This window comes from Silene latifolia, chromosome 4 (assembly GCF_048544455.1).
Source record: "Silene latifolia isolate original U9 population chromosome 4, ASM4854445v1, whole genome shotgun sequence".
In the NCBI taxonomy this organism is placed as follows: Eukaryota; Viridiplantae; Streptophyta; class Magnoliopsida; order Caryophyllales; family Caryophyllaceae; genus Silene; species Silene latifolia.
The window spans coordinates 103,028,236-103,038,422 of record NC_133529.1 but is presented as its reverse complement, the minus strand read 5'-3'; the positions used below and the strand labels follow the sequence as shown (position 1 = coordinate 103,038,422).

General features: G+C 37.0%; 1 non-coding gene across 1 annotated transcript; it reads left to right on the top strand.

The window, feature by feature from the left end:
* Nucleotides 1-469: 469 nt before the first annotated feature.
* LOC141654494 (small nucleolar RNA R71) lies at nucleotides 470-576 on the top strand. Its single transcript, XR_012548052.1, has one exon. It is a non-coding gene; the product is annotated as a small nucleolar RNA R71 (small nucleolar RNA).
* Nucleotides 577-10,187: the final 9,611 nt, after the last annotated feature.

Here is a 10,187-nt window from a genome sequence, read left to right as displayed (position 1 = left end):
TTTTCATTGTAACAATTGGAATAAGGGGTACCACTCTTGTATGCTTGAAAAGCATTCACTTGCTCACTTATTTCCCTACATTCACTTTGGTCATGTCCCAAAGTTCCATAATTCTCACATATTCCACTTGGAATTGATGAAGATGCCACCATGGCATTAACATGTTGCTTAGGTGATTTGGAGGTTTCTTCAAGTTAGGCATAGCCTTCTCAAACTTCAAGTTGATGGTATCCATATGAGCACTAAGTTGAGCACCCAATTGAGTAATAAAGTCCACTTCATGCTTTCCTCCTCTAGTAGCCTTGCGAGGTCTACTATATTGTGAGTTATGGACCGCATTTCCTCAATCTTGTTCCAAGTTTGATTATCGTCAACTTCGGTCAACATACCATTTGATCCCATGTTGAGAATGTTTCGGGAGCCTTCATAAAGACCATTCCAAAATTGTTGTACCATGAACCACTCGCTAAGTTCATGATGAGGACATGAGCGACAAGTTCCTTTGAATCGCTCCCAAGCTTCATACAAAGATTCTTCGCCCCTTTGCTTAAAACCCATGATTTGAGCTCTTAGCATGTTAGTCTTTTCCGGAGGGTAGAACTTTTTGTAGAAAGTAAGAGCCAACTTCTTCCAAGAGTCGATACCAAGAGTAGCCTTATCAAGGCTTTTTAACCATTATTTCGCGGTACCAATTAGAGAAAAAGGAAATAAGACCCATCAAATTTGGTCTTGAGTCACTCCGGTTTGTGAAATCGCATCACAATAATCACAAAAAGTCTCCATGTGAGAATGAGGGTCTTCCCTAGGCATCCCCCCAAATTGGCTTCTTTCGACTAATTGGATAAATGCGGATTTTGCAATGAAATTTCCGGTCAAGTGTTGTGGTGTGGGAGTACCATTGGGTAGGTTCTCCTCGGTTGGTACGGAATGTGATGAAAACTTAGGCATTGTGGGTTGCTTTTGTGGTGGGTTTTGTGTTGGGTTCTCCTCACCTTCTCTTGCAAAAGGGTTGATGAACTCAATAGTATTTGGTTGAATATATATAACCTCACCAATACCTCTCAAAGTATTTCTAGCAAGTCTTCTATTGGTTGTCAAAGTTCTCTCAATTTCGTGATCAATGGGTAACAAGTTACCTTGTGATCTTCTAGACATGCAAAATATCAAACAACTCAAAAACAATTAGAACAAACCTTGAGGAGTTTTACTTCCCAAGACAAAGAAAGACACAACTAAAAACAATCAAAGAAAATCAAATCAAGTTAACACCGTCCCCGGCAACAGCGCCATTTTTGGTCGGACTATACTTTTCGGTTACTTGTCGTTAGGAGCACCTAGACCAAAATAATATTTATAACTTCACAAACTACTATACTATTAGTAAAGAGGTAAGTAAATGTCGGATCCCAAGGGACGAGTATTGATGTAGGATTTTCGATTGCAAGTAGTGGTGTCTAAGGGTGTCACAATTTGGGTTGAGATAAGAAGATCACTAAACTAAATAACAATGTAAATAAACAAGCAAGATGATTAAAATGAGATGTAAACAATTGATTAAAAGCACTAGGGTGTCATGGGTTCATAGGGGATTCATAGGAATTGATCATACAAACATATTCTCAAATTATAAGTAAGCAATTATTGTTGTGATAGGATCGAGTCCTAGGAAGGTTTGGGTCCCGGAGCCGAATCGATTAGATTGTAAAACACCTACAAGTCTACTTAATCCTCCCTACTCAACTATATGCATGGTCTAATGAGACTTGAGTTGGTTTATGTCTTACAAGTCTCATTGAAAAGGTAAGTGATGGGTAAAAAATGCAAGGATTCATAGGCTCGCATTTCATCAAACATAACATGTGCATAAGTTGAGATCACAACAAGCAAGCAAATAAATTATGTGAACATATTAGATTAAGCATTAATCATCCCCCATGTTGGTTTCCCCTAATTCTCCATTAACCCTAGCTAAGGAAACTACTCACTCATTATCAAGTTTAACATGCTAACAAGGTTGTCAATCATATTAACAAAGCAAAACATGATTAATAAATGAAGATGATTAACAATAATTAAAAAGGGATTAAGAGAATTATACCTAATGATGATTCCGAAATAATAAGCAAAGAATAATAGAAGTACTCGATGAATAATTGGAAGGTTGTTAATCCTCCAAATAAACTCCAAATAATCTTTAATAACCCAAAATAAATGATGAACAATAGAGAAATTAAGGAAATGAGATTTGTATTAATGCTTAATTAAAAGTTGATTACAAGATTAAAGAGAGATTAGAAGAACATAAATTATACTAAGGATTGATGATAATCTAATTAGTACAATGGGGTATTTATAGTGGGGATTAGGTACATGAATTAGGGTTACTAAGGGCTTAAATGACGATTAAGACCCTTAAGAAAAGTTGAGGAAATGCTCCTCTCGAAGAAAGATGCGAGTCTTCTTTTTGCTAGTCTTTTAAAAATATGCGCATCCCGAGTAGAACAAGGAGAAGGCGTGCTGTACTGGATGACAATCCGAGCGGCCAAGGGGTCGGGACGAGCGGATTGTGAGAGTTGGACGAGTGGACTGGAGGGTTGGACGCTCGGATTGTGGAGATGTTGGACGAGCGGATTGGCTGGAGGGACGCTCAGATTGTGGAGGTTGGACAAGCGGATTGGCTGGTGGGACGCTCGGATTCTAGTTCAGCAACCTTTTTCTTCTTTTCTTCTTTTCTTCTTCCAAAAATCCTCAAGGATCTTGTCGGAGATGCAAGGATCATCTTCATCATTGCCCATCTACTACTTTATTTTCATTGGCCTTCTAGTCTTGTCTTCACTTTGATGCTTGGTCATTAGATTCGATCAATTTAGCTCCATTTTGCCATTAAAATGCAAGGTTTGCACTCCTCTCCTACCAAGGAGACAAAACCTCAAAGAATATGCAAAACAAAGGACTAAAGATAGTAAATGACCCAATTATGCACTAAAAAGCATAGGAACGAGGCTAATTCGGGGGCTAAATATGATTAAATATTTGTCACATCAGTAATTATATTCAAACTCTAAATAAAATGTCATACATACAAGACTCAAGTTGGTGACCCCAATCATTTCTGAATTCTCGATTGAAAATCACATTTAGAAACTAGTTTTGACTAGTCTCCCAAACCATTTGACTATGAATATTTTTGTGTGTGCAAATCTTGTATTCAAAGCAAGTTAATTCATGATTTTTTTTGGAAAATGATTATAAATAGAGCAAGATATTCGCCCTATTTACACTTTGATGTGTATGGTTGAATATAATTTCAATCAGAGAAGGTTATTACTTCTTCATCTCTTTTACCAACGAATTAGGTAGATACTTGATATCCACTTAATGAGGTAAAAAGAGAAATTCTTTGAATAAGTTCAATGAATGTTTAAAAAGTATCAAAACCTACAGATTATAAAACCAAAGTATTAGTACTTTGTTAAAATGGGGAACAATAAAGTGATGACTTTTATCTCCACCAAAAAGAGTGTGATATGGTATCGCAAGTTCACTTTCATTACGATATGATTGAATCTTTAAATTGTAGTCGGAGGTAGTTTCTGTAATACTACAGTTTTGTGAGTCTCTGGGTACTCTATCGAGTGGGCCTTACTCTGTCGATTAAGGGTGTTTTGGTTTTTAGAAAAGTATTCTGCCTGTAGGATACTCGATCGAGCATCCTGGGTACTCGATCGAGTAAGTGGCACTCGATCGAGTACGTCAGCTACTCGATCGAGTAGATCGGTTTACGGGTAATGTTTTGTCGGGTTTTGTTAATAATACGAATTTGTATATAAAGCTTTCCGTCATTATCACTAAACAGTTTTATCAAATCTAATTACTTCAAAAGAGATTCAACCTACGTACTTCGCATCTTTCGCATTATTGACAAATCCCGGAGCTTGAGAGGTCGGAATTCATTATCTTTTACATTTTTATGATCCTTGCGTCGAGGGTAAGATCTACGTACCAATTTTATAGTATTTTATTAAGTTTTTTTAAACCTTAATTTGGGGGTTTGGGGGTTTTGTTAGTTTTTATGATTGTTAGTAATTATGTGATCATATGTTAGGAGGAGGATTCGTATATGAGGCTTTTTAATAACAGCTGTTGAGATCGTCTGATTGTATTGCATTCCAGGTAGGGTTTCCCTACTCAGTATTAGTCACATGATGTGTTGGTTGTGCTTTGTGATTGTTGAGTTTTATCGTTTGTGTATTGTGACAGTTGTTGGGTTTGATTCTTTGAGTAGTAGTTGTGATTGATTGTATCTATCTGTGTTCTTCGAGTGCGTCCCCGGGAGTGGAGTCACTTGCGGGAGTGGCTTCACGCCCATGATTCGCCTTCTGTGGAACCCGCCACAGAAGGGATGTGCATATTAATGGATTTGGGTTTATCGCTCGACGGAGATGAGCGGGGCTTAGGTGGGAACGGGCTGCGGTTCCCCAGCGGCGGCCGGAGTAACCTGTTGCGATGGGTACTGCGCGGGGCTACACACTTTAGTGTGTTGTCGATGTGTGGAGGTTGTGATGGAGTTCGGAGTATATCTGTGACGATGGAGTCGTGTTGTGTGTTGTTTTGTTGAGTTATGTAAATTGTGTGATTAGTAATCGACCCGTTTAATTGTTTTAAAAACTATGGTGATCCATTCGGGATGGTGAGTCTGTTTGTTGAGCGGTATGAGTCGAGATACATGGGATAGCTGGGATGTGTCGCCATCAGATGATAGAGTCTTCCGCTGTAGTTTTGATAGTTTCTTTAGACAGTATTTTGAGATCATGTAAGCCATATTTTGGCAGTTGGTTTTGGATTGTATTTACTCACTTAAACTTTATACTATTTAAATGTTGTTTCTTTATTCTCTTTTGATTATCATTGCCTCGGAAACCGAGATGGTGACAGCTTTATACCTGAGTGGTCCTGGTAAGGCACTAGGAGTATGGAGGTGTCACAAAGTGGTATCAGAGCCAGGTTCCTGAAACCTGTAACTAATGAATCTAATGAACATAGAGAGTCAATTAAAATGAACCCGGGGTAAAGGTTGTAGGATCGAATGCAAAGACTTGGGAGACGTCCTAAAGTCGCGAACTCGCCCTACAATTTTGAACCGGTCACATGGGGGGGGGGGGGTATATGTCAGAGTTGTATGTGTTGTCTTTTGGTTTGTATGAGTACATAATGATATATGTTGAGAATCATTGAATGTTGGAAGTGGAGAATTGAAATTGTGGTTGAAAGGTCGGTGAAGTATGTTTATATATTGATTTGAATAAAGAAGCATGATGGTTGTTTATAATGTGGCACTTGATAACATGAAGTAGATTATTTTGTTGATTGTATGAGGAATTGCGTAGATTTGCATGCGTAGTTTTAATTATAATGTTGAGATAATAATGAATGCATAGTACGTTGGGGTATGTGAGATAACATGGGGGTAGTATTCACGAGTCTGCATGACTCGATCGAGTGGGGGGCACTCGATCGAGTGGGTGAGGTACTCCATCGAGTGGGTCTGACTCGATCAAGTGGGTATTTGACGTTTTTATGATCAGAACCGTGTTTTTGGGTACTCGATCGAGTAGGGGGCACTCGATCGAGTGGCTTGCCAGCTCGATCGAGTAGGTTAGAGATCAGAAGGTCTTTTTGGAGTGCCGGTCGGGTACTCGATCGAGTACGTAGGGCACTCGATCGAGGAGCCTCAGCTCGATCGAGTGGGTTTTGGCACTCGATCGAGTGGGTTATGGGCAGGCTGTTTTTGTTGGAGCTTGTGTCCTCCACAAATTAGTGTGATAACATTTATAAATCTCTTAAAGGTTCACAAGGGTATACTTCGTATTTAATCAGTTGATTAACGATTACCTAATAACGGTTGGCTTGCTAGAAAGTTTGACGTTATTATCATACAGATGGCGGTGATCAACTGGTCCCTAAAGGTCACACCTATAGGATGTGTTTGAGAGATGTGGTTATGGAAATATAATCACATTGATGCCTTACATGACTAAACAGTTAGTCAATGTGTTGATGAGACAATTATTTAATGAAGATTAAATAATATTAGTTGAGACGAATTAACTGTCAATTCGTAAAATTGAATATAATAAGTTATATTTAATTAAATGTATATAATGTTAGCTTGGACGAATTAATATGTTAATTCGTACTAAATGTAATCGGTTATATTTAATCAACAAGTTGAATGTGTCATAGTGGTAATAGTAAGGGTACTCAAACCAAGAGGTTATGGGTTCGATCCTCACTAGAAACACATTTTATACATTTTTGGAATAACCGAAAATAAGGAAATTATACTCCTTATTTATTTCGGATATGGGCCAAAAATTTGGAAAGAAAATATCTACCCTATTACACCTTATACTCGGTTCTATAAGGAAAAGGAGAGATCATTATTTTCTAACCTAATTTTTAACCTAGCTTTGCTCATAATTCTGATTTTGTGCTAGCCTTCTCTCATCAAAGTAAAAACACAATCCCTAAAATTAATCGGTTAATTTTGGATCGATTCTAGCAAAATCACAGGGCATATCTCATATCGTCTTGGGTGAAACTGATAGGCGAATATCTACTTTGATATTGTTCTTAGGCCGTATTTGCTAGGACCGAAGGTTATTTCTTAATCCTTTATGCTTTTGTTTTGCAATTTAGTTTTATGACTTGTAATCATCACTTTATTGTTCGTTATAATCCTTGAATTAAAAGGGATGCATACAGATAAATCCCACAAGTGGTATCAGAGCCAAGGCCACGAATTTTAATTTTGATGATTTTCATAAAATTGTTTGTAAACAATAATTAGGGTTTGCGAAAAAAATATATAATCGGCTGGATTTTTTTTTATCCGCGGAATTTTTTTTCCTTCCGTCACATTACTGTTCACGGATGAACAGTATTTTTATTAAAAAAAAAATTATGTTTTTTTTTTTCTTTTCGGTTTATCCTGAAAAACCGATTAAAGTTTTTTTTGCGGCTGTTTTTGTTTATGCCGATTTGAAAAGCATCCGAGAAAAGAAACTTTTTTTTTCTGCTAATGTTCACACTACGGTTACTGTTCACAGAGGCAGCGTATAAAAATTTTTTTTTTTTGTTTGTTACGGTTTTTACAGAAAAACCGCGAGAAGAAAGAAAAAAAACGGGCTGTTTTGTTTTTCCTCTTGGTTTTGCCGAGAAAAGATAAAATTTTTTTTTTTTCGTTTCTGTTACTGTTCATGAACTGGACAGAATTAAAAAAAAAAAAGAAAAAAAAAATTTCTGTTTTTTTTTTTCGTTTTGCCGAGACTATAAAAAAAAGGTGGTTTTTGTTTTTGTTTGTTTTGGCCAATATTAATTATACATTACCTTTACAATGTATGATTAATTGTTGTGAAACGGTTCACAATTTTGAGGTACCTAGTTATTTTAAAGCAGTTTAAAATATTGATGGATTAAATTCATATTACAAGTTTAATATGAATTAAGATTGAAATTAATGTGATTAATTGAGGAATTGTCACTTAATTTGTTTTTAAATAGGTGGTTTGGAAAATTAATCTACATAATTAAAGAATTATGTCTTGCATGTTTAATTTATTTTAGTTGATGCATTTTATTTTAGTTGAATGAATCGAGTGAATGGTTTAATTTACGTTTTTTTTGCAATCGCTTGTAATTTGTAATACTTAGTGTGACCTTAGTTAATTATGTTTTCGTAATGAAGGAAACATAATTTTTATGTAATTATGAGATCTCGAATCTTCTTTATTTTTTCTTTAGTTTTGGGTTTTGAAATTAGAATGTAATAAGTAGGTTTATTATGTAAATTTTATTTATTGTATTTTTCAAAAGAAGACTAAAGATGGAGATTGGAGCTCACTCCCGCTACATGGATCAAGATGGAACATCAAGACAAGCTTCTCGGGTCCAAGGATGGATTCCAAAATTGTATTTAATGTTCATTTTGATAGGATAGGCCACACTAGGACTTTTATTATTTTACGTTTTCATTCATATTGCTTTTCATTCACATGGTAGTTTATGCATCATTTTCCGCCTAAAACCAAACCACCTACTACTAAAATGCATGAAAATTGACTCATATAGATTGTATGTTAGTTTTCATGGACATACAGATGTCACATACTTATTCAGCCATCACCTTAGTTTATTCATTCACGCATGCTAGATATTAGTTCACTTAAAATGAATTAAAATAAAGTTGATGGGATCTTCCTCTAAAACGGAAACTGAGATTAGTCTTTTTAAGGGCAAACAACTATGAATCCCTTCTTCGTCGATAGGCATAATATGACCCCTTCTACGTTGGGTAAGTAATTGTGTTGACTTAGTTTATCTCAACATTATAGTCCGAAGAGTTTCTCGTGATTATAATGGACTATAGATAGAATTTACAGAAATTTATCGACCAAGAATTCTAACTGTAGAATTAGCTAAAAGGTTAGCTTATCAATTTGCCGATAATTGAGTCTTGGGATCATTTATATAATTCTTGAGTGAGGTCAATTATATAAATGTTTTGAGTCTTCGCGTTATGACATTAATTCATTAGACTTAAAATAAAAACGATGCACATGCTTATTATTTTTATTCTTCTTCTCGCAGTGTAAAACACGTTTATTTTGATAATACTGTTACAACAAAATGGCTGGAAATAACGAAATCCCAATGCCTAGTGCCACACTTGATCGCGCATCCTGGCTTAAAGTTTTTATGGACCAAATGAATCAGTTCACACCTCTGAAAAATGACGGGTCCAACTTTGCGGACTGGGAGGCAGCACTACGGAATGCTGCTATTGCTGACGGTAAGCTCAAGTATTTAACTGAGCCAATACCACCAAACCCAGGCCCAAATGCAAGAGTCAACGATACAGTTGCTTATAGTGACTTCGTTATGGAAGCAGGTGCGATAAAGAATGTACTCATCTTTGCAATGGAAACCAATTTGCAGAGACGCTTCATTGCCCAAGGTGCGAACAAGATTTTCACCACGCTCACTAACGAGTTCTCAAAAGCACCGAGAATCGTTACTTATGAGCATACCTGTCGCTTCTTTGATGCGAAACTCCAAAAGGGCCAACCGGTTAGCCCACACATTCTTCACATGATTGAGAATGTCGAGAAGCTGGAGGCACTTGATTGCAAAATCAGTGAGAGCATTGTCATTGACTGAATGCTTCATTCTCTTCATGATGGTTTTGCCCTTTTCCGGGCGAACTACTACATGAATGACTTGAAAAAGAGTCCTCATGAGCTATACTCTCTTCTCGTACAGACAGAGAAGGATATGAAATTGAGTGGGAGCATGAAGCAGGATGTTCTCACGATTTCCAACAAGGGTAAAGGTAAGGGCAAGGCTCATGGCAACCTAGCTGTAGGTAAGCCAAAGTTTAAAAAGCCAGGAAATGGTAAGAGTGCGCCTGGTGAGACTAGTGGCTCACAGGGCAAGGCAAAGAGCAAGGGCGGTGACATTGAGTGCCACCATTGTCACAAGATCGACATTGGAGGATGAACTGTCCCGTACCGTGAGGACATCAAAGCGGCCGCCAGCGTCGTTCTGTTGGTATGTCATCTTATATTCATATGATTGAGATTAACCATGCAAGTTTCGAACTTGGGTACTTGATATTGGTTGTGGTTCTCATCTGTGTAATCATTTGCGGGGCCTAAAGAACATCATACCTCTCGAAAAAGGTGATGTGGACTGCGAGTCGAGAATGGAGCACGAGTTCTTCTTTGTCTCGAAGGGAACATATGTAATCCAACTCCCTAGTGGTTTTGAGTTATTTTTAAATAACTGTTACTATGTACCCAGTTTGTCTAAGAACATTATTTCTGTTTCCGTACTTGCTAAAGACGGTTTTGCATTTTCAATAAAGGATAATAGCTGTATTTTCTCTTTTTATAAAATGATTTATGGCAAAGCAGTTTCCATGAATGGAATTTACATCTTAGATCAAACCACGGAAGAATTACACATGAATAATAAGAAATTAAAGGTTGGTGACAAAGATCAAACCTATCTATGGCATTGTCAAATGGGACACATAAATGAGAAACGCGTAAAGAAACTCGTCGATAATGGGACTATTCCCGCATTCGAATTTTCTACATATGGCACGTGTGAATCATGTCTCATTG